This window comes from Bufo bufo, chromosome 1 (assembly GCF_905171765.1).
Source record: "Bufo bufo chromosome 1, aBufBuf1.1, whole genome shotgun sequence".
Lineage (NCBI taxonomy): Eukaryota > Metazoa > Chordata > Amphibia > Anura > Bufonidae > Bufo > Bufo bufo.
This window is the reverse complement of record NC_053389.1, coordinates 325,044,207-325,068,663: the sequence shown is the minus strand read 5'-3', so window position 1 is coordinate 325,068,663 and position 24,457 is coordinate 325,044,207. Positions and strand designations below refer to the sequence as shown.

Sequence of the window (24,457 nt, the reverse complement as noted above, 5' to 3'; positions counted from 1 at the left end):
GGGGAGAACTGGAGCGTGAGGCTGGGGGTTTGCCAGGTTTTTCCTACGGGTCTACCTCCGGCTGGCTGGGATGAACTGCTCCAGTTTCCACTTGCAGCGAGGGTCTAAAAGGGTGGCCAACCAAAACTTATCCCTCTCCTTAATTTTCCTGATCTAGGGGTCCCTCTTGAGGCATCGCAGCATGTGGGCAGCCATGGGGAAGAGGACAGGCCGCTGTGACTCTTCTCGGCTTCCAGGACCATGACATCTTGGTCCTCCTGCTGCTGCTGCTGCTCCCTGTGGGAGCCACCCCATCCCCGGACCAATGGTGCCCCCCACACCGGCTCTCCCTCCTGACCAGGCCTAGACTCCTGGACGTCGGCAAAAGGAATTGTACTGAGCATAGTATATAGTATTGATGCTTGCAAGCATGTCTCACGTACAGTAGCATAGGTTTTGTAAGTGTATGCGCAAATAAATAAAACTGAATTTCACAGATATTTAGGATGCGCAAATGATATACAAGAGATGTAGTGCAGGTAATGTCGCTGTCACAAGCGGCAAAAAAATTCAACTGAATGTCACTGATATTTAGGATGCGCAAACCTTATACAGGAGATGTAGCGCAGGTAATGTCGCTGTCAAGAGCGGTGGAAATATTAAACTGAATGTCACTGATATTTAGGATGTGCTAACGTTACACAGGAGATGAAGCACAGGTAATGTCGCTGTCACCAGCGGCAAAATTTTTTTATTGAATGTCACTGATATTTAGGATGGAGCGAACATTATACAGGAGATGTAGCACAGGTAATGTGACTGTCACCAGCAGCGAAAAAATTACACTGAATGTCACTGATATTTAGTATGCACTAACGTTATATAGGAGATATAGGGCAGGTAATGTAGCTGTCACCAGTGGTGAAAAAATTACGCTTAATGTCACTGATATTTGGGATGCGCTAACGTTATACAGGAGATGTAGGGCATGTAATGTCACTGTCACCAACGGCCAAACAATTGCGCTGAATTTCACAGCACAAATGTAACACAACAGATGTAGCTGAGGTTGTGTCACTGTCAGCAGCGGCCAAACAATTGCATGCAATTTAACACAGGTTACGCTAATAATATATATGGCAGCCAGATAAAACAATAGTCTTTAAAATAATTTTTGGGTCTCTAACACCTTTCACCAGTAAACCCTGCCTAAAAAAAAAACTATTTCTGTCCTTACACTAACTGTCCCTTCTGCTGCAGCTCTCCCTGACTAAGACTGAGCCGAACCATGTGTCATCGGGTGCTATATAGCCACCCAATCACTGTAATGCCAGTAACCAAAATGGCTACAGCATTACAGTGAGTGCCAGTACCTCTGGGCATGTTTATTGGCTGCGAAGCACACGCAGTGTTCGCGATGATTGAGTAAAAAAGTGTTTGGCCGAGCATGCTCGCCCAACACTAGTTATATCATATTTTAATGCTTTGCTTCCCTGGGGCTTCATATAGAGAAATTACATACAGTGCCATATGAAGCACAATTCTGCAACTTCACATGCAAGTAGAACCAATCAGCAGACAAGGTATTATTGAAGTGTCTACACTGATTGCTTGTTTAGTAGTGCCTCTCTGCACAGCAGTACTATTATTTTATTAGTACTTACCTTATGTTTATAAGTTATCTGATTATCTTAATATTTATCAAATTTTAGGTTGACATGTTGGGCAAATTGGAACCATATTAGTATTCCATTGAATTATGATCTCTCAATATTTTCAAGATACAATGGTCATCCCATAACAAATGGATACTATAACTTGAAGGAGTACTTTACGATGTAGGAGAAATGTTCTGTTCTTTTTCTTTCAATTTATTAAATGTCAACTTTAAAACACAAATCCATCAGAATTGTTTTTATCTGTTTCTTGAATGTAGGCACAGCTATAGAAGCCATTGATTTTTACTGTAAAAGGTAAGTGAAGCTATGTGTTCCCTGGACATTGTTACTGTTTATTGTATTTGATATTGTTGTCACCTTGCAGGCACAGTATTTCAGATTAAATAATTCTATAAAGGTTTATAGCTATTCTCTGCCAGGGTAACAACAAAGCTGGCAAGCCAATGCCACTGACAGACCTATGGATCTGTTTGTCTTTACAGCTGGATATATATTACTCAATTTATTTTAGTGCTGCCTAATTAATGGTTTGTTTTTCTTTGGAAGTGGAAGTAAAAATAACTTTGTAATACAAATTTATTGCTGCTATTTTATTTTCCTTAGAAAAGAAATATTTGGTACTTTTAAATTACTTTACCAGTTCATATTTTTTTACTTTTACAAATGTAAAATTTATATATCCTTTTAGGTTTTCCAGTGACAGTCAGATAAAGCTGGGTTAAAACTAGAGCTAGCAATTTCATTGTTCTCTGACATTAGAAGAGCAGACCATTGAAAATAAGTGCTGGATCAACAATCACTGAACCGAACAGAACCCATTGACTATAATGGGGTGTGTTTAGTTTCTGTTCATGGAAATTCTTTTTTCTATACAAAAATATCTATAAGCATGGCTTTTTTGTCCACTCTGTTGACAAAAAATCCAACAGAGGTCACAAACGGATCATCTAACAACATTGTGAACATAATCTAAAACTGTTATATTTATTTTTTTATATATTTTTCTACCAGAACATTTTTCTTACCAAATGATACCCAGTGCTTGATAGGGTCATATATGCATACATACCTTTGTGGTCATCAATTACTTTTTAATTGCAGAGAAAAACAACTTAATCCAGTATACAAATTAGTTTTCAAGAGCACCAAGAGTGGCCAAAATACTGTCAGGTTCCCCTCCCTGTGTTCCCTGATTGACAGCATCAACCTATTCCTAGACTTGCAGCTGCATAATCCTCTACATGCACTATTTGTTCCCATTTTAAAGTATGTATAGTATACTTGGACAAAAGGAATTGTACTGTGCATGCATTGGGCATGGATGACACATGCCCAAGAATTCTATGTGGATAGAATTGGATTGGGAATAGGAAGGTACTGTCAATCAGCGCAAAGGGGAAGGCGCTGGGAAAGCTTTGCAAGCCAGACCTAGAGACCACCCTCAGGACACTTGCCACTTGCCAATTAATTTCCATGCAGGATTAAAGTACTTTTTCTCGGCAATAAAAAAAAAACGTGCCCAAACCAAAAGGTAGAACTAGACTTCCATTGGTAGGCGAACATTTTCAGACAGACTTACGGTACTTTTATCTAACATTTGAAACTACATATTGTTTAACATATCTGTTTACCTTGCACAATTTTCATGACTAAATGATAGAATTCTGATGGCCCATTATTGGGAAAGAGTGCAAAAAGGAGTCACAGGTTGTCACTTTGTTCAATGGGATCCTAGAAGTCTGCATTCAGTAAATTTCCTCTAGTCATAGTCACTAGCTGTCTCAAAGGTTTTTATCGACAATTACATGACATTTATGCAAAGAGTCAGTATTTGCAGTGTTGTCCCTTTTTTTTAGGACCTCTGCAATTCGACTGGGCTTGCTCTGAATCAACTTCTGGGCCAATTCCTGACTGATAGCAACCCATTCTTTCATAATCACTTCTTGGAGTTTGTCAGAATTAGTGTTTTTTTGTTTGTCCACCCGCCTCTTGAGGATTGACCACAAGTTCTCAAGGGGATTAAGATCTAGGGAGTTTCCAGCCCAGGGACCCAAAATGTCAACGTTTTGGTCCCCGAGCCACTTAGTTATCACTTTTGCCTTATGGCACGGTGCTCCATCGTGCTGGAAAATGCATTGTTCTTCACCCAACTGTTGTTGGATTGTTAGAAGAAGTTGCTGTTGGAGGGTGTTTTGGTACCATTCTTTATTCATGGCTGCGTTTTTAAGCAAAATTGTGAGTGAGCCCACTCCCTTGGATGAGAAGCAACACCACACATGAATGGTCTCAGGATGCTTTAATGTTGGCAGGACACAGGACTGATGGTAGCGCTCACCTTTTCTTCTCCGGACAAGCCTTTTTCCAGATGCCCCAAACAATCGGAAAGAGGCTTCATAGGAGAATATGACTTTGCCCCAGTCCTCAGCAGTCCATTCACCATACTTTCTGCAGAAGATCAATCTGTCCCTGATGTTTTTTTTGGAGAGAAGTGGCTTCTTTGCTGCCCTTCTTGACACCAGGCCATCTTCCAAAAGTCTTTGCTTCACTGTGCGTGCAGATGCGCTCACACCTGCCTGCTGCCATTCCTGAGCAAGCTCTGCACTGGTGGCACTCCGATCCCGCAGCTGAATCCTCTTTAGGAGACGATCCTGGCGCTTGCTGGACTTTCTTGGACGCCCTGAAGCCTTCTTAACAAGAATTGATCCTCTTTCCTTGAAGTTCTTGATGATCCTATAAATTGTTGATTGAGGTGCAATCTTAGTAGCCACAATATCCTTGCCTGTGAAGCCATTTTTATGCAACACAATGATGGCTGCACGCGTTTCTTTGCAGGTCACCATGGTTAACAATGGAAGAACAATGATTTCAAGCATCACCCTCCTTTTAACAGGTCAAGTCTGCCATTTTAACCCAATCAGCCTGACATAATGATCTCCAGCCTTGTGCTCGTCAACATTCTCACCTGAGTTAACAAGACGATTACTGAAATGATCGCAGCAGGTCCTTTAATGACAGCAATGAAATGCAGTGGAAAGTTTTTTTTGGGATTAAGTTAATTTTCATGGCAAAGAAGGACTATGCAATTCATCTGATCACTCTTCATAACATTCTGGAGTATATGCAAATTGCTATTATTAAAACTTAAGCAGAAACTTTTCCAATTTCCAATATTTATGTAATTCTCAAAACTTTTGGCCACGACTGTACATGCAGCGATCACCTCCACAGTATAGGGACAAGCGATGGCCACTGTCATTGCTCATCCTTATAAAGATTTATTGTTTATGGTCAGTAGATCATTGTTCACAAAGCATGGTCTGCTGCCCAGAAATGATGATTTATTGTGCTGCATGAAACCTAATGAATGAGCATTTTGCTTGTTTACCAGTTGATCGGCAGCAGATTTACACTGCCAAATTACCGGGAATGTCTATCATCAATAATCTGCCTGACAATTGTGTGGTGTAAATTTTCCTTAACAATTAAGGATATTCAATTAATGTTTGATCACTGGCTGTCTTAACACTGTGACTCCCAGAAATCAATTGAATGAAGGGGCAGCATCATGTCATACAGGTATAGTCTCATACATATAATTTCATTATATTACATCATATGAATGAGACACTCAACCTTAGAAAGCAATCAAGAGGATACTGGGGATGTTCTGTCTTCATAAACGTTCACACAGTGTGCAGTCTGAAATTCAACATAAACCATTCCTGTCTTCCAAATAAGAGGACTATTCTTTGTAGTCTAACTTGTTTATTGGTAAAACAGGTTTGTTGATTGGTAAAACTATAAGAATACAAATAGCATGTATAAGTATAAAGCATAGCATGTACTATAACATTTACAGTCATAACTGCGGGCAAATGGTAAAATGGCTGCCTGTATATAAGATTACATGTCTAGCTAACAATAGTAACAACTCCCTGAGTAACTATTACAACTAGCTGAACAGCTCTGCATAACACAATATCCCTGAAACAAAGGTAGATCTCTCACCAGATCTGCATTTACAAGGATGGTAAAGTTTAAGAAGGAGCTATGCAAAAGTATAGCTCTGCTGATGTGTCCTGGAGACTGGAGACTTCTCTTTCCCAGGATGCTTTGCACTCCCACAATGCAGTGCACCACCAGCAATGCAGTAGTCTTTGTAACAGAAAAACAAAGTGTAAACTTAGCAGTGCTTGATGGTGCTATAACCACACTAACCGCTTCAGAATTACCCTGACTCTGGCAGAATGAACTATAATCATTTTCTAACCCTGCTGGGCAGGGTTACCAATTGCTGCAAAAGGGTAGGGGTCCGGACTAGGGGTCCGGATGGGGTGGCCCTTGTCAGGGCAGGTGCTCTGTGGTTAGGCTATTAGGGCCAGTACAGCACCCCCCTGTAGGGCATTATTAGGGAGATCTAGTCCGGGCCACTATCCTTTTGCAGCAATTCCACTTTCCCAAGGATTATTCACATCAAGTCTCAGAGAAGAAACTGCTGCACACAGGAATCAATCTACGGAGCGGTAGGACAAACAGTTTTCCATCTAAAGTGCCGCTGTGTACTTCTAGTCCTACTCCATGAAATGATTTTGTCTTCCAGGATTTGATTATATAGTGGGGACTTACTTCAACAGAAGCTCTATATACTGTACTTTGTTTGAGTATATGCATTATCAGTAACTATTTTAGGGCCAATTATTTTATTAGAAGGCAACTATTAAAAGCTAAGTTTTATTAATAAGTAACTACAGATCACTTTTTTCTGTATATCTTGAGCAAAACTGGTGTTCTATTGAAAATATTTGCATCCTAACTTTCACTCTTTGCCCTTTTTAAAAGACTGATTGCGGTCTCGTTCATGGGTGTGGATTTCAAGCAGTCATTCACATAGAAATCTTTCTCCAGAAAGGATCTGATATCTGGCCCATACTCTGCCTATACTTTACCTCTCGGGATAAATGTCTGAGACCGTAGATAGCAACTAGAGATGAGCGAATAGAAGCTGATGAAGTGGAATTCGTTTAGAATTTCAGGAAAAATTTGATTCACAACGAATGCGAATTTCCTCGCGCTTCGTGGTAACGGATCACAATTTTCCTAAAATGGCGGCTACACATGTGAGGACTGAGAACATGGGGCATGGAACTCTGGTAAGGCGGGATCACCCAGATTGACATGCCTGCATGCAGCTAATCAGCAGCCAGACAGCCCTGTGATGTCACTGCCCTATAAATACGGCAGCCATTTTAGATTCTGACATTTTCCAGAGTTCAGAGTGCAGGGAAAGACGTGTGAAGGTGCTAGGGACAGCTATTGGAAAAACCTCATTGTGGAAAAAAAAAATATATATATATATTTATAAGTGCAGGGTAAGGATAGGGAGGAATAATTTCACAGCATCTTAGTGCAGGGAGAGACAACAGAAGGCACTAGGGAAATTGATAGGAAAGTGATTTACAAGTGCAGGGAACGATTATTTGGGGATCCAAATAGTCATTAGACAGCTCTGTCATTCTAGCTTTTTGTTATTGGGCTGCAAGAGTTATGTTGAGAAGCCCTTAGAGGCTTATATCTTAGTATCTTTGTCACAGTTGTTACCTTTGACTGTGACCTTCCGTTCTTGCTCATTCGGCGCTCCTCGCTGAAGTTCTGTTCCTGTGTGTCATTTGTGGTTCTTTATGGGTTAACTCCCCTGTGTGCCTATTAGGAGTTAATCCTCTGTCTGCTCCATGGGTGTGGTCTCTCTGCTGCACCCATGGAACCTGTATATAAGGCTGAGGTTTCCTCAGTTCTGTGTCAGCTCTCCTGGTGTGTGTTGTCTTGTCCTGCTCTGCTCCTGGTTTGTACTCTCTCTCCCATGCTGCTGACCCATGGGATCCGTGTCTGTCTGCCTGTGCTCTGTGGGTTTCCCTACTTGTTCATTTATGTTCTCTGATGTCCTCTTTCCTGTCTTTCTGTTATCTGTTTCTGCCAGTTATGTTTTAGTTACTTTGTGTGTATTCATTTATCTGTGTTCAGCAAGTGTTTGCAGCAGAGTGGCATGACAAGGCCATGCACTTTACTACTGATGGAGCAAGTCCTTCTCTGCTCATTGCCACTCCTGCTCCCTTGTGTGAACTCCTGCTTGTATTATTAGTTGCCCTGTTTTGTATTCATATGTCTGTGTTCAGCAAGCCTTTGCAGCAGAGTGGCATGACAAGGCCATGCAGTTTACTACTGGTGGAGCAAGTCCTTCTCTGCTCATTGCCACTCCTGCTCCCTTGCATGAACTCCTGCTTGTGTTATTATTTGCCCTGTTTTGTATTTACCTTGATGTTATGTATGCCTATGTGCCGTCGGTACCTTCTGGTACCTGTTGTCCATTCGCTCCTGCTGTCACTGTCTAGGTCACGCTCCAGAGTGGACCCTGGCAACTTCCTGCGGCTAAGTCTAACCCTACCATCTAGGGCTCTAGTGAAAACCAGGAGTTGCTTAGTTACGCCCCTCTGGAGTATTACTAGACAGTGGCGCAGTGGGGGTTTTCTCCCACTGTGCTGACGGTACATAGAGCTCATGTTTTATCTGTGCTGCTTTCCATGTTTCCGTTTGTGCAATAAACTCTTATGTGTCTGTACCTGATTTCCGTTTATTGCTTGACGACGTGGTGGTCTCTCCTGGGACCTCCAACTCGTGACAATCTTATTCAGTACTACAAGGAAAATATAAAAAGTAGTTGAAAGAAATCCAGCTCCACTTGGATAAAGGAATGTGCGTTTATTCAGCTTGCGGTTAAAAACTCATCCATGAATTACAAAAGTTAGCAGTCTTGTCTACGCGTTTCGGGCTACCAGAGACAATTCCAGCCCTTCTTCATGACACAGAAAGACATAAAAAGTGAGACCTTTTAAAGGGGAGGGTGCACCTGTGTTCACTAATTGTCTCCACAGGCCTGTAACCGCCCCCAAGAAAAGGTGCCACACCTAAGTTAACTCTTCTCATGAAAATAAAATGAAAGAAAAAACAAAACTGTAACCATACATATGCATAGAAAAAAATATAATATATATATATATATATAGATATATATAGCTTGAGAAAAATAGGACTGCACTCCAGATAAAAGTGAAAAATAAGTGGAACTTTATTCACCCATGATATGGCAACTTTGCGACGTTTCGGCTCACAAGAGCCTTCTTCCAGCATAGAAACAGTGAAAATGACAACATATAAAGGCATGTCTCAAGTGACTAGCCAATCATACTGTGATTACAATCATGAATAAATTTAATACATATGATGCATATACAAAAATAAACAAAGTGCATGTGCATAAAGTGACATGTGCATAAGAGATCCGCATCACAAGAACAACGTCCCTGCTCATCGATCACATAAATATATAATATATAAGTAATATAAGTGTATAATAAAGTGAATAAGTATATCCGATGGAGATCATAGAAATCGCACCTCTAGATGAAATGGCGCCCGCATACACCATCATGTTTCATTGAGCGTCTCTATTCCTTCACTGCGCATGTCCAGATCCGCGTCATCCTCTCTGTCATAGCGCTTTCATGTGACGCATGTGCTTCATCCTAGTTACACTGAAGGCACCATTTTGATAGAGGGCAACATTGCCCAACGGTTACATGAGTACCACTCGTGAATACCTTCAATGTACAAGACACTTTCCTGTATAATATATTAAGCCGCAGTAGGTACATCCTACATAAATCAGCATGTGAGGAAGGCGCCAGCTCTGCCGAGATGGATCCTACCCACTAGATGGCATGTGTCAGAGGGGGACACGTCAATGTACCCAGCCGACACGGCCAAACTAATTGCTGAAAATAACGCAGCCATAAGAGGAATTCTTAAAGGAAAGCATAGCAAAATAAAGAAAATTTCATATCTGGAAATACGCAGCGAGAAGACTTTGGATGTTGCAGCTCAGTACCATCATCATCAAAGAGGGCCAGTTCAAGGATCTCCATCCAAACTTTTTTTAAAAAAATTCAATATTGTTCTAAAAGGCAAAGAAAAAATTAACAAATTAATTACAGATTAATTAATCTATATCATAGTAATTATAAATTATGTGTTATCACCGTTTCAAGGCACTTTTATACAAAACCAAGAAGAAAGAATCACACATGCAGGGAAAATCAAGTTCAACCTCAAAACCAGACATCTCATCTAAATTCTACATTGAGCCCCTTAGGGTGCAAGCTGTCCAGAGCATATATCCATCTTAATTCTCGCTGTTTCAAGATTGCCAGACGGTCGCCACCTCTCCTGGGCATTGCCACATGGTCGATTATCCAGCATCTTAGATCCCGTTCACCATGATGAAGGGATCCAAAATGTCTGGAAACCGGCAAATCAGTGCGACTTTTCCTAATTGAGTTCCTATGGTTATTTAACCTCACCTTCAGTTCTGTGGATGTTTCCCCTACATATATTAAATTGCATGGACATGATAAAACATAGATAACGTATGATGAAGAACATGTCAGATGGAATCTAATAGGGTATTCTTTTCCTGTGGATGGATGTACAAAAGATTTTGATTTGCAAATATAGCGACAGTTGACGCAATTGAGACACGGGAAACATCCCAGTCCCGCCTGCATCAACGGTCACTGAATGATGTTTCTTTTTGGACCAACATCTGCTTTGACCAGATGATCTCTTATATTTTAGTTTTTTCGATAGGATAACAAAGGAGGATTCTCAAATTCAGGGACATCTTTAATTCCTCTACTAAGAATATTCCAATTCTTTTTTTAGGATCTGTCCTATCTCTACACTGTAATTAGAATATGTGGACATAAACGGTATCCTCAGAATTTTTTGGAGAATAGGTTATGCACGTTCTGTATTAATGTCGAGGATTTTGCTTTTCTGTTCATTCAACAGTTTACGAGGATAGCCACGTTCTCTGATTTTACCAGCCATCATATCCAATGTGGCCGGCAACTCAGTGTGGTCAGATGCAATTCGTTTTTCCCTCAAAAATTGAGATTGAAGTATGTATCCACTGGACTCTGGTGTCGAGTGGAGGGTGGACCATAGGCGCAAAACACAACCAGAGTTTGTTTCAAACCAATAGGTTTTTTTAATTGTTTTTGTTATCGTGACAATGCGTTTCGTTGTCACGATAACAATTAAAAAAACCTATTGGTTTGAAACAAACTCTGGTTGTGTTTTGCGCCTATGGTCCACCCTCCACTCGACCCCAGAGTCCAGTGGATACATACTTCATACACTGACCCGGACGGCGGCTTGGCCCCCGCCAAAGGTGAACACGGACGTAACCGGCAGCACCAACCAGCAACACCTAAACCACTCCTACTCGCCTCCAGTATAGTTGCACCAAACATTAGGTGCAACAATAACAGGTGAGCAGTACCACTCTTCCTGTATTTGGAAGCTTGTTCTGAACCTACTCACCCTATGAGCGCCTTTTTCCTCCTTTGGCCACTTCTTACTAAATTGAGATTGAGGGAGGTGTTTGATCAAGCTACGTGGGTGATTGCTTTCAAATCGTAGAATTGTATTTCTATCAGTCGATTTGACGAACAAGCCCGTACTAATTAGGCCTTCATCCAATTTCACATTGGTATCTAGAAATGACAAATTAGTTTTGGAGTGGGATATAGTGTACTGAAGATCAGCGTCTATACTATTAAGATAGTCATGGAATTCAACCAGCTGTGTTTCGGTACCAGTCCATAGGAGGAAGACGTCATCTATGTATCTCCACCACCTCAAAGAATTTTCTTTATTTTGCTATGCTTTCCTTTAAGAATTCATCTTATGGCTGCGTTATTTTCAGCAATTAGTTTGGCCGTGCCGGCTGGGTACATTGACGTGTCCCCCTCTGACACATGCCATCTAGTGGGTAGGATCCATCTCGGCAGAGCTGGCGCCTTCCTCACATGCTGATTTATGTAGGATGTACCTACTGCGGCTTAATATATTATACAGGAAAGTGTCTTGTACATTGAAGGTATTCACGAGTGGTACTCATGTAACCATTGGGCAATGTTGCCTTCTATCAAAATGGTGCCTTCAGTGTAACTAGGATGAAGCGCATGCGTCACATGAAAGCGCTATGACAGAGAGGATGACGTGGATCTGGACATGCGCAGTGAAGGAATAGAGACGCTCAATGAAACATGATGGTGTATGCGGGCGCCATTTCATCTAGAGGTGCGATTTCTATGATCTCCATCGGATATACTTATTCACTTTATTATACACTTATATTACTTATATATTATATATTTATGTGATCGATGAGCAGGGACGTTGTTCTTGTGATGCGGATCTCTTATGCACATGTCACTTTATGCACATGCACTTTGTTTATTTTTGTATATGCATCATATGTATTAAATTTATTCATGATTGTAATCACAGTATGATTGGCTAGTCACTTGAGACATGCCTTTATATGTTGTCATTTTCACTGTTTCTATGCTGGAAGAAGGCTCTTGTGAGCCGAAACGTCGCAAAGTTGCCATATCATGGGTGAATAAAGTTCCACTTATTTTTCACTTTTTTTCTGGAGTGCAGTCCTATTTTTCTCAAGATATATATATATATATATATATATATATATATATATATATATAATAAAGAAATCGGACTGCACTCCAGTTGAATCTTCAGTGAAAAAAGGATTTATTCACCCATAGGTGGCACAAGCGACGTTTTGGCTCGCATATGAGCCTTTCTCAAGCTTGAGACGTCGCTTGTGCCACCTATGGGTGAATAAATCCTTTTTTCACTGAAGATTCAACTGGAGTGCAGTCCGATTTCTTTATTTCGTATTAGTGGGTAAGCACCAGTTACCATACTCGGACAGTGCACCCTCTCACCTTGTCTTTTTGGCTTGGTGGTGCTGCTAGTAATTTTTTTCCATATATATATATATATATATATATATATATATATATATATATATATATGTAATCTGCCTGTCATTATGACACACAGTAAATGTTTAGCTAACAGAAAATACCAACTATGCATGTTGCTGCACTACACAGTAATATAAACCAAGATACATTCTCCCTAAAGTTTACTTGTAGCCTGGGACAGACCTGATTTAATTTGCATCATAAATTAAAATGCAACAAAGAGAATTTTTTGGAAAAATATGACTAGGAGATTAAATCGAATTTTGAAAACTACACTCATCTCTTGTTACAGGGGGTGGATAAAGTACTGTATTAACATGGATTATAAGTATATGTATATTTAAATTAAAATCCACACATCCTTTAATTTATAGAAATATCAGTTAAAAACATGTCATCACCACTATATTTTATTATTTTTGTGTCTTGCATTTCTTGCTACCACTTAGGGCTCATGCACATGATTGTTGCCTGTTTTGTGGGTTGCAAATTAAGGATACCGGCCGTATGCATTCTACATTTTGTGCAGCGGAACATCCGGCCTTAATAGAACAGTCCTATCCTTGTCTGTATTGCAGACAAGAATAAGACATGTTCTATATTTTTGCGGATACAATGGAACGGACATACGGATACGGATAGCACACGGTGTGCTGTCCGCATCTTTTGTGGCCCCACTGAAGTGAATGGGTCGGCATCTGACCCGCAAAAAATGCAGATCTATTGTGGACAAAAAATATGTTTGTGTGCATGAGCCCTAAAAATGAGGAAACAGAAGCCAGATTTCAGTGCTGCAGACTATAATTAAACTTGAGCTCTAATTTACTACAGTGTTAAATGCTACAGTATTTATTAATGTTATAGCAAATGTATTTAGGATTTGCTTATGTTATTCTCTAGCTTATCCATACCGGCTTTTTTTTGTGTCAGCCCATATTTTGTTCTAGTGTATCCCTAAATATCCTAGTGATAATATTCCGTTGTTGTCTGTATTCATTAATCAACAATATCTAACCAACAGGACATTTTCTTGGTTTTTACAAGTTCAAGTAAATTACAAACAGACGGAATTGTTACTTGCGGTTTGTAGATGTCTATAAGATGTCCAATGTTAGCAGAATGCCTCCCACCAGCTTTCCTCCACAAGATGTTTTGCAGATGATTTCAGTGCATTGCAGGAGCCATATGGCAGATTATATGAATGCTCCCACCTTTTGGTGATACCATATGTCCCCTCTGTGATTATACCACACTTGCACGGTAGTAAAGGAAATTGAGACAAGCTGAAGCATAAGAACACAGGGAGACTGTATTAACATCTAATGTGCATTCCCTTTGGTTAAAAGGGATCATTTATTTCATAGGCTATAAAAGTGAGGTAAACATTAAGAAGGTCTGGGACACAGTAACAACAAAATAAAATCAGGGAAAATATACATTCATATACGCACCTTAATCTGATGAAGAAACTAAACTATTATAGATAGGAGTGTGGCTGTAATTCAGAAAAACATAGCATATAAAATATGGTATTTTTATGAGTATTGTTTTTATGAGTATCTTGTATTTGTATATTTTTTAATTAGTCACAATAATAGTACTGAACAAATATTGGGTTATTATGCTCTCTGGATTGTTAAATACTTGTCTCAACCTTTCAACAGTCACATAAAAATTGGAAAAACTGCCCAGAAAATGTCCTTTTTTTTTTATAGTAGATGTAAACCTAATGTCTTAAACAAATATAGATGTTGCAAGTCAGATGACAAGTGCACTTTAACCCCTTAGTGAAATAACTCATTTTAGTCTTAACACCATCATGCTTCTCCTGCATAACGGAAACCGGACGGATCCGTTATGCAGACCATAGACTTCTATTATGACAGAATGAATAACAGAATGCCTCTAAAGGCATTCTGTTATGCATTCCATCATTGAATTGCGTTATGGTCTGTGGTAACGGAATCCATAGCACAATTCAGTAAATACCACAACACAAAATCCGCACACAAACTTTAAAATATGAAATTCACTCATCCCTAGTTATAACACTTTTATTATGAAAACACCTTTTTTTGGTACAAAATAATTTGTTATGGCATTCCAAGACCTGGACAGTATAACTATATTTTTTGCTGGACTGTGTGTACTTTTCATTAGTACTATTTTTTTATTGTTTACTGTTTTATTTTTGGTAGATTAGATGAATATTTATTTTTTTACCTTGCTTTTTGCGACCCATAAGTAATGTATCAAGTTTTAGTGTGGGTCATTAAGGATGCAGAATATCTAGGGTTAAGCCTCTTTCCCAACAAATAATACTGGCTAAGTTTGCACAGGTAAGTCTACTTTCACACGTTCATGGCTCTCACAAGTGGTCCAAAACTGATCATTTTGCATTTTAATGCATTCTGAATGGAAAAGGATCCACTCAGAATGCATCAGTTTGCATCAGTTCAGTCTCCATCCCACTTTGCTTGCAGGGTTTTGGTGCCCGTCTGATGAAACTGAGGCAAACGGATCCGTCCTGGCACACATTGTAAGTCAATGGGGACTGATCTGTTTTCACTGACACAATCTGGCACAATAGAAAACGGATCCGTCCCCCATTGTCTTTCAATGGAATTAATGACGGGTCCGTCTTGGCAATGTTAAAGATAATACAAACGGATCCGTTCAGAACGGATGCAGACGGTTGCATTATCTGGACGGATCCGCACAAAACGTGAGTGTGAAAGTAGCCTAATAAGGACATTTGATTTTGGGGGTGGTTTAACAAGTGTGTTATTTGAAATCAATTGTTTGTTCATAATTAGAGTTTTGCATCATTTTTTTAAAAATAAAATGCAGGCAAAAGCATAATGTGGAGACGGGTGTAATCGAATGAGCTCTTATGGAGAAGCAAATAACCACAAAGCTCGGAAAAATGCTGTAAAACTATATCAGTGTTGCCTGTGTTCTATGCAACCCTATGCATGACCCCAACTTACACTGGTTTGTCATACTGGTATTTTTTCTAAAACTAATTGAAAACAATAATTTTGTGGAGAAAGTCGGTGAATGAAAATTCCTGATTATCAGAAATGTTTTTCATAGATATTTAAAAAGAAAGATAAACATATTGCTATTATCACAGATATCTTTAGAGAAGCGGTCTGTATATTTTACAGTAAAGATTGAGTATGGACAGGATAGGGACAGTGTTAATATAGAGATAAGCAAATTGCTTAAAATGTATTTTGAGCCGATTCTAACTAGTCAGTCAAAATATTTGATTAGGGTCCTAATCGATCTAACCAAATCAAAAGTTCTCCAATTGGCCTGAAAATTTGTATATGCCACTATGAGGTCTTCTAAGACTCATAATTTTTTCTCCAGTCTTTCTTTTTTTTTTTTTTTTACTTCTAATTGTTCTCTCTCTCCCCCTTTCCTTTTTAAGATTCTTATCGCAATGACAGCAATAGTAAACAGTGATATTGACATATATAGCTATGGGTAAACACATGGTTGACAGTGTTAACAAACAGCCTGTTTAAAAACACACTGTGCCATCAGATCTGGCTTGTATCTGTAATTGGTGTTTGTCCCAGAAAAGGCAGACACGTCCTCTTACATCAGAGTCTGAGCTCATAATGGTGTCTGTGCTTCACACCTAACACACAGCCTAATAGCACAGTTAATAAGTTACTGCCTGATTGGCTGTTAAGCTGCCTGCAAAGCATTATGGGCAAGCCTGCTGGCCAGGTCCCTCCCTAGGTAATGTGATCCTGTAAAATGGCAAGTGCCATTCAACATGATTCGTCCAAATGGAATCTCCATAACTTTGCACTTATTTGGCAGAAGAATTTTTGTGAAATTCATGACAAATCTGATTATTTTAGAATTAATTGGCTTGTCACTATGTAAATATAAACTTTTATGTTTGTGTACGAGGGCACAAGTGTTTGGTGCAACTTATCTGATGCCATCAGATTATGCTCTTTAATTGATGGGTGTTGATAACTTGCAAGAAGCCTTTCCTCTACTCCTTTCATCATGTCCTTCACAGATCCCCTCTCCTCCTTCGCACTGGCTGAGCTGAGACTGCTTTAACCTGGAATACCTTAGACTAAAAAAGTGGTCTTGACATTCTAAGCTTTAAAACAAGACTAACAACACATTGCTAGCTGCCACAAAATCAGAGATATGGCCTTTAGAAATCAGGTCGGGAGTAAGAGTTGCAGGTTTATGCAGCTTACACTGGGACTTACATCTGGTTATATGAGAGATAGCATCACTATTCTATTGCTATTATATCCTGTCCTAATATTCAGCTTTAAAACAAGACCAAGATCATGGCTTTAGCTCAATTGTAGCTCAAGCAATAGCCCTCAGAAATGGCCCTCCCTCTCAACACTGTTCAAAATAGAATTGCCCTTTTCTGCATTAATGGACATGTTTGTGGATGATTAGTAGACAGGTTAAAGAGAACCTGTTATCTTTCCTGAAATGTCTGTTTTAGTACTGCCTGCATTCCCCAAAATATAACAAGTACCAAGTTTATTAGTCATCACATACACAATATACAAGAAACAATGGCAGTGAAATGTTTTCTGCTTCCCCCTCGAGCAGCAGATATAAAACATATATGTGTCAATATTCCGGGAGTGTCATCCTTTTAACTTCTAGTGTTCGTCAACCCAGTTTGTTATACATTGCTAAGCATTCTTACAGGCAACGGAAAGAAATCCTTTCTAAACCTCAGTTTTCACTGTCGAACTGTAGTATCTTCTGCCTGACCTCAGCAATATGAATAGGTTATGGTATGGATAAATAGGATCTTTAATTATCCTTTTGCCCTAGATCTTACCCAGTGATCATAAATATTGTTCAGGGCAGGGAGAGAACATTGCAGATCGTATTTCTCTGGCCAGTGCTTTGTGATCCTTTATTGTAACATTTCTGAATCAAGTTGTTATATGACTGATCAAGAAATTCTCATTTATGCCTGTATTAAAGGAAATCTGTTACCTCAACCATTATCTACAGTAATACATGAGTGCTACTGCAGATATGAATTCCAGATCACTATTTTTTTTCCCTACTGTCCCCATTCCCCCGATGTCAGCTCTCAGAGCTACATTTAAATACACTGCTCAAAAAAATAAAGGGAACACTTAAACAACACAATGTAACTCCAAGTCAATCACACTTCTGTGAAATCAAACTGTCCACTTAGGAAGCAACACTGAGTGACAATCAATTTCACATGCTGTTGTGCAAATGGGATAGACAACAGGTGGAAATTATAGGCAATTAGCAAGACACCCCCAATAAAGGAGTGGTTCTGCAGGTGGTGACCTGACCACTTCTCAGTTCCTATGCTTCCTGGCTGATGTTTTGGTCACTTTTGAATGCTGCCGGTGCTTTCACTCTAGTGGTAGCATGAGACAGAGTCTACAACCCACACAAGTGGCTCAGGTAGTGCAGCTTATCCAGGAGGACACATCAATGCGAGCTGTGGCAAGAAGGTTTGCTGTGTCTGTCAGCGTAGTGTCCAGAGCATGGAGGCGCTACCAGGAGACAGGCCAGTACATCAGGAGATGTGGAGGAGGCCGTAGGAGGGCAACAACCCAGCAGCAGGACCGCTACCTCCGCCTTTGTGCAAGGAGGAACAGGAGGAGCACTGCCAGAGCCCTGCAAAATGACCTCCAGCAGGCAACAAATGTGCATGTGTCTGCTCAAACGGTCAGAAACAGACTCCATGAGGGTGATATGAGGGCCCGACGTCCACAGGTGGGGGTTGTGCTTACAGCTCAACACCGTGCAGGACGTTTGGCATTTGCCAGAAAACTGGTGCCCTGTGCTCTTCACAGATAAAAGCAGGTTCACACTGAGCACATGTGACAGACGTGACAGAGTCTGGAGACGCTGTGGAAAACATTCTGCTGCCTGCAACATCCTCCAGCATGACCGGTTTGGCATTGGGTCAGTAATGGTGTGGGGTGGCATTTCTTTGGAGGGCCGCACAGCCCTCCATGTGCTCGCCAGAGTTTTTTTTTTTTTTCAAAACAATTCATTCAGGTGATAAGCCAATTAACCAATCATCAGTCTTAATTGGATCCAGGGTGTGAGGAGACTGGCTGGCTGGGTTGCTTGGTGCTGGAACTAACCAACAGCTGATGCAATTAGGAGATTGACAGACTAGATGCAGGTATTATATGCAAAAAGCAACACTGCACTGACTGGGCAGACAGAGGAAAAGCTGAAGGAGGCAGGACACACACAACTTTCCACTTGCTTGCTGGAAGGAAGGATGCTTACAATCAATTTCATACTGGATTAGAAGGGGTGCACCGGTCCTGGAGGTACTGCAATACCAGGTCAATGCGTGGAGTGGACAGAGCAAGCTCTTTTTCCATCTCCCTGTTCGAAAAATCCATTTAATATATGGTCCCCAGATAGGGGACGTATCAGATATTAAACTGATAAGAACAGATTTTTTGATTGAAACGTCTTTATTACAATCACTCATCATACTTACATACATTAGTACTGTGACGCAGCGCAGGCCATGAATCAGTACATAATAAATTACTTACAATCGTCTTTGCGAGCATGGCATTGTTATGTAAAGCACGGGCTAACCCACACTATACATTGCAATGAATGCTACACTAGCATACCTATTCAATCACAAAACCTTCCAACAAAGCATTTAGACAGTGATGAGGGGAAGGGGAGGTGGGAAGGAGGGGGGGGTAGGGGGGGGTCACGTGCCCTTAGCTTTATTGAGAAGACAAATACAAACGGGGGGAGAGGGGGAAGGAGAGGGGTTTAGTCCTCTTCTTCTTCGTCGACGTCCAAGATGTTGTAGTCCTGCAGCATACTATGGATAAGTCTGCGGCAGTCCAGGACGGACTTGTTCTCCCTCCTGAGAATGAGCCGGTTCCTAGCAAACCAAATAGCGTCCTTAAAACAGTTCATAAGGCGCCAGGCCTCCTGGATGGCTCCAACAGTATGAATCCCATGAAACAGTCCATACAGCACCGAAGTGCATTGCAGGCTGTTCCTGGGCACAGAGTCTTTGAGTTCATGTTCCAGGGCGTCCAACAGGCGCTGTGCAAAGCGGCACTCCCAAAACAGGTGATAAGATGTTTCCTCCACGAAAGGGCACCTGGGGCAGTACCGGGTTTTGCACAGATTGCGGGTATGCATAAATGACCGTATTGGCAGACCGCCCTGAATGGCCATCCATGACAAGTCCTTATGCCCGTTGGTCAACCTGTTTGACGACACATTAGTCCAAACTGTCTCTATGGTGTCGTCATGGATCCCTGGAACTGACTCGACCACATCCTTTGCTCTGATGAGTTTGCGGATAGTTTTTGGCTTCCACAAGTCGGGTTTAAGGCCCTCCAGCTGGTGTTCCCTCACAAACCTGACGACGTCCCTGTAGAACCAGGGAGCGTGCCAGTTGTAAGGGATGGAGCTGTCCCACTTGTCCCAGCCCAGACCCCTCCAGAGGGGCAGGAGGAAAAAGCGAGACATAGCCTTGCCCGCAGAGCCGTTGGCAGTTCTCAGAGTCCGGCGAACGCTGTCACAAACAAAGGCGATCCGCAATAAGGTGGGCAGGTCCGGTATGCCCTTTCCGCCCTTGCGGGGCTCTTTGTACAGTGAGGGTTGTGCTTACAGCCCAATACCGTGCAGGACGTTTGGCATTTGCCAGAGAACACCAAGATTGGCAAATTCGCCATTGGTTCCCAGTGCTCTTCACAGATGAAAGCAGGTTCACACTGAGCACGTGACAGATGTGACAGAGTCTGGAGACGCCGTGGAGAACGTTCTGCTGCCTGCAACATCCTCCAGCATGACCGGTTTGGCATTGAGTCAGTAATGGACGAAGGCATTGATGCTATGGACTGGCCCGCCCGTTCCCCAGACCTGAATCCAATTGAGCACATCTGGGACATCACGTCTCGCTCTATCCACCAACGTTGCACCACAGACTGTCCAGGAGTTGGCAGATGCTTTAGTCCAGGTCTGGGAGGAGATCCCTCAGGAGACTGTCCGCCACCTCATCAGGAGCATGCACAGGCATTGTAGGGAGGTCATACAGGCCCGTGGAGGCCACACACACTACTGAGCCTAATTTTGACTTGTTTTAAGGACATTACATCAAAGTTGGATCAGCCTGTAGTGTGTTTTTCCACTTTAATTTTGAGGGTGACTCCAAATCCAGACCTCCATGGGTTAAAAAATTTGATTTCCATTTTTTTATTTTGTGTGATTTTGTTGTGAGCACATTCAACTATGTAAAAAAGAAAGTATTTCAGAAGAATATTTAATTAATTCAGATCTAGGATGTGTTATTTTTGTGTTCCCTTTATTTTTTTGAGCAGTGTATATTGTCCAGACTGCTGTGCATGCTCACATGAGTCCTATCCATTATGTTAGAACAGCACAGCAGTCCAGACTATGTATTTCAGTTCAGATTTTAGTGCTGACAGTGGGGGAACCATGGTCAATAGGAAAAAAAAAATTGTGATCAGGACTCCTTATATGCAGCACTGCGTATGAATTGCTGTAGATAACAGGTGAAAATCGGGGTGACAGGTTCCCTTTAAAGGCTTTCAGCATTCATTTGGACACCCTGAAATTGGCACGTTGGCCCAGAAAACATAGTCAAAGTCTTGCATTCATAATCACCTTATTTAATGTCCATGTAAGGCCTTTAGCTATATAGACTCTAAAATATTTAGAACTGCATAATCTTTCCACCTTTACACCCCTGATCTTTACTAGGGAATAGCGTTAGATCTGCTAAAATCAGTCATCATTTTCTTTGTTTTATTCACATTTAAAGAGAGCTTAATAGCCTGGCACCAATAGAACAATTTCTCCACTTCCTACAAGTAGAGGCTCTAATTGTTCTCCTGAATTAGGCACACCACCACCATATTATCAGCAAATTTTACCACTTTGTCGCATCTAGTGTTGATCGAGCACCAAAGTGCTTGGGTGTTCGGGTGCTCGGGTCTAACACCTCGGGATGCTCAGGTGCTCTATCGAACACCCAAGCACAATGGAAGTCAATGGGAGAACCCGAGCATTAAACCAGGCACCCCCTGCTCTGAAGAGGGGAGGGTGTCTGGTTAATAGGAAAAGGTCCGAAATTTATGGAAACACCACCGAAATGGTTTCGGAACAGCATAGGGATGTCTAGATGCATCTTGGACTCCCAGGTCGCTGCTGGGAACGATGTTGTCCGAGTAGTACGCCACTTTTACAGACTGATAATAATATGCACAAAACCAAAGATAAAATCGATTTTAGAGGAAACATTGTTAGGAAACATAATTTCCTATATATTTACTTGTATATAAAGTGCAAATGCTGCCAAAAATTACAAGGAAGAGTCACTCTGATACAACCTGTATATCACGTAATGGATGGCCTCATTCACATTGTGGTACAATTGTTCAGGTAGTGGGATTCCTACACTCATAAAGCATATGCACTAAGTGAAAGGGCTTCAAAAAATTACAAGGAATTGGCACTCCAATACACCCTTTATTACACATAAAAGAGGGCATCATACACCCTTGAAAAATTAAGATTGATGGCCTGCTGGTGATTCTCAAAAACATTAGGAGCAAGGGCCTGCTGGTGACCCTCTAAAAGATTACGGGCGAGGGCCTGCTTCTGAGATGACCATCTAAAACATTAGGGGTGAGGGTCTGCTGCTGAGACGACTATCTAAAACATTAGGGGCGTGCGTGCTGCTGATCTGAGCATCGAAAAATTATGGGTGAGAGCCTGCTGCTAAGCTAACCATTGAAAATATTATGGCCGAGAACTTGCTGGTGAGCTGACCCTATAAAACATTATGGTTGAGGGCATGCTGGTGAGCTGACCCTCAAAAACATTATATGCGAGGACCTGCAGGTGAGCTGACCCTCTAAAAGCTAAAAGATTGTAGGTAAGGGCCTGCTGGTGAGATGACCCTGTAAAACATTATGGTTGAGGGCCTGCTGGTGAGCTGACCCTCAAAAACATTACATGCGAGGGCCTGCTGGTGAGCTGACCCTCTAAAAGATTCTAGGTGAGGGCCTGCTGGTGATCTGACCATCTAAAACATTACATGCAAGGGCCTACAGGTGAGCTGACCCTGTAAAAGATTGTAAGTCAGGGCCTGCTGGTGAGCTGAGCCTCTAAAACATTATATGCGAGGACCTGCAAGTGAGATGACCCTCTAAAAGATTGTAGGCGAGAGCCTGCAGGTGAGCTGACCCTCTAAAAGATTGTATGTGAGGGCCTACAAGTGAGCTGACCCTCTAAAAGATTGTAGGTGAGGGCCTGCTGGTGAGCTGACCATGTAAAACATTATGGTTGAGGGCCTGCTGGTGATCTGACCCTAAAAACATTATATGCAAGGGCCTGTAGGTGAGCTGACCCTCTAAAAGATTGCAGGTGAGGGCCTGCTGGTGAGCTGACCCTCTAAAACATTACATGCAAGGGCCTGCAGGTTAGCTGACCCTCTTAAAGATTGTAGGTGAGGGTCTGCTGGTGAGCTGACCCTCCAAAACATTATATGCGAGGGCCTGCAGGCAAGCTGACCCTCTAAAAGATTGTAGGTGAATGCCTTCCGGTGAGCTGACCCTCTAAAACATTTTATGCAAGGGCCTACAGGTGAGCTGACCCTCTAAAAGATTGTAGGTGAGGGCCTGCTGGTGAGCTGACCCTCTTAAAGATTGTAGGTGAGGGCCTGCTGGTGAGATGACCATCCAAAACATTATATGTGAGGGCCTGCAGGTGAGCTGACCCTCTAAAAGATTGCAGGTGAAGGCCTGCTGGTGAGCTGACCCTCTAAAAGATTGCAGGTGAAGGCCTGCTGGTGAGCTGACCCTCTAAAACATTATGTGCGAGGGCCAGCAGGTGAGCTGACCCTCTACAACATTAGGAGCGAGGGCAGACTAATGTTGATATGATGGAAGAGGACGACGATAAGGACGAGAAAAGGAAGATTGAACCATATACCCTTTTTTGTGGTGGAAGGGGTGCATGGGAATACAGTGCACTATAAAAAACACATTTAAAGTGCCATTATGTTCAGCCGCTTTACTCTGGTGTAGTAGAGAAGTCAGGGGCAATCCAGGCCTTATTCTTTTTTTTTTATAAGAGTCAACCAGTCAGCATTTTCAGTTGACAGGCGGATGCGCTTATCCGTTATTATGCCCCCAGCAGCACTAAATACCCGCTCTGACAAAACGCTGGTGGCAGGGCAGGCCAGCACCGCCAAGGCGTAGAGCACCAGTTCGTGCCATGTGTCCAGCTTGGACACCCAGTAGTTGTAAGGCACAGAGGGATCATTTAGGACGTTGACACGGTCTGCTATCTACTCCTTCACCATCTTTCAAAATTTTTTCCTCCTTGTGACACTAGGCCACACATCAGGGTGAGGTTGCTGGCGGGGTGTCATGAAACTGTCCCAGGCTTTGAGAGTGTTCCCCTGCCTCTGTTGGAACTGCTGTGTTCCCCTCGTCTCCCCTCAGTTGCCCAAGGAACTACGTATTCTGCCGCCAGCGTTGTCAGCTGGAAATTTTTGGAGCAATTTTTCCACAAGACTTTCTGATATTGCACTATTTTGCTCATCCTCTCAATCACAGGAATGACAGATGAGAAGTTGTAGTGGGGGTCAAGAAGGGTGAACAACCAGTAATCAGTGTTATCCAAAATGTGTAAAACATGTGGGTCGCAGGAAAGGCAGCCTAACATAAAGTCAGCCATGTGTGCCAGAGTCCCAACAGGCAAGACTTCGCTGTCATCATCAGTAGGATGACTCTCAATCTCCTCATCCTCTTCATCTGCCAATCCACGCTGAACAGATGGAATTAAACTTCCATGGGT

At 41.7% G+C, this 24,457-nt stretch overlaps 1 non-coding gene across 1 annotated transcript; it reads right to left on the bottom strand.

Moving 5' to 3' along the window:
* Positions 1-18,893: 18,893 nt before the first annotated feature.
* On the bottom strand, positions 18,894-19,075 carry LOC120987328. Its single transcript, XR_005775994.1, has one exon. It is a non-coding gene; the product is annotated as a U2 spliceosomal RNA (small nuclear RNA).
* Positions 19,076-24,457: the final 5,382 nt, after the last annotated feature.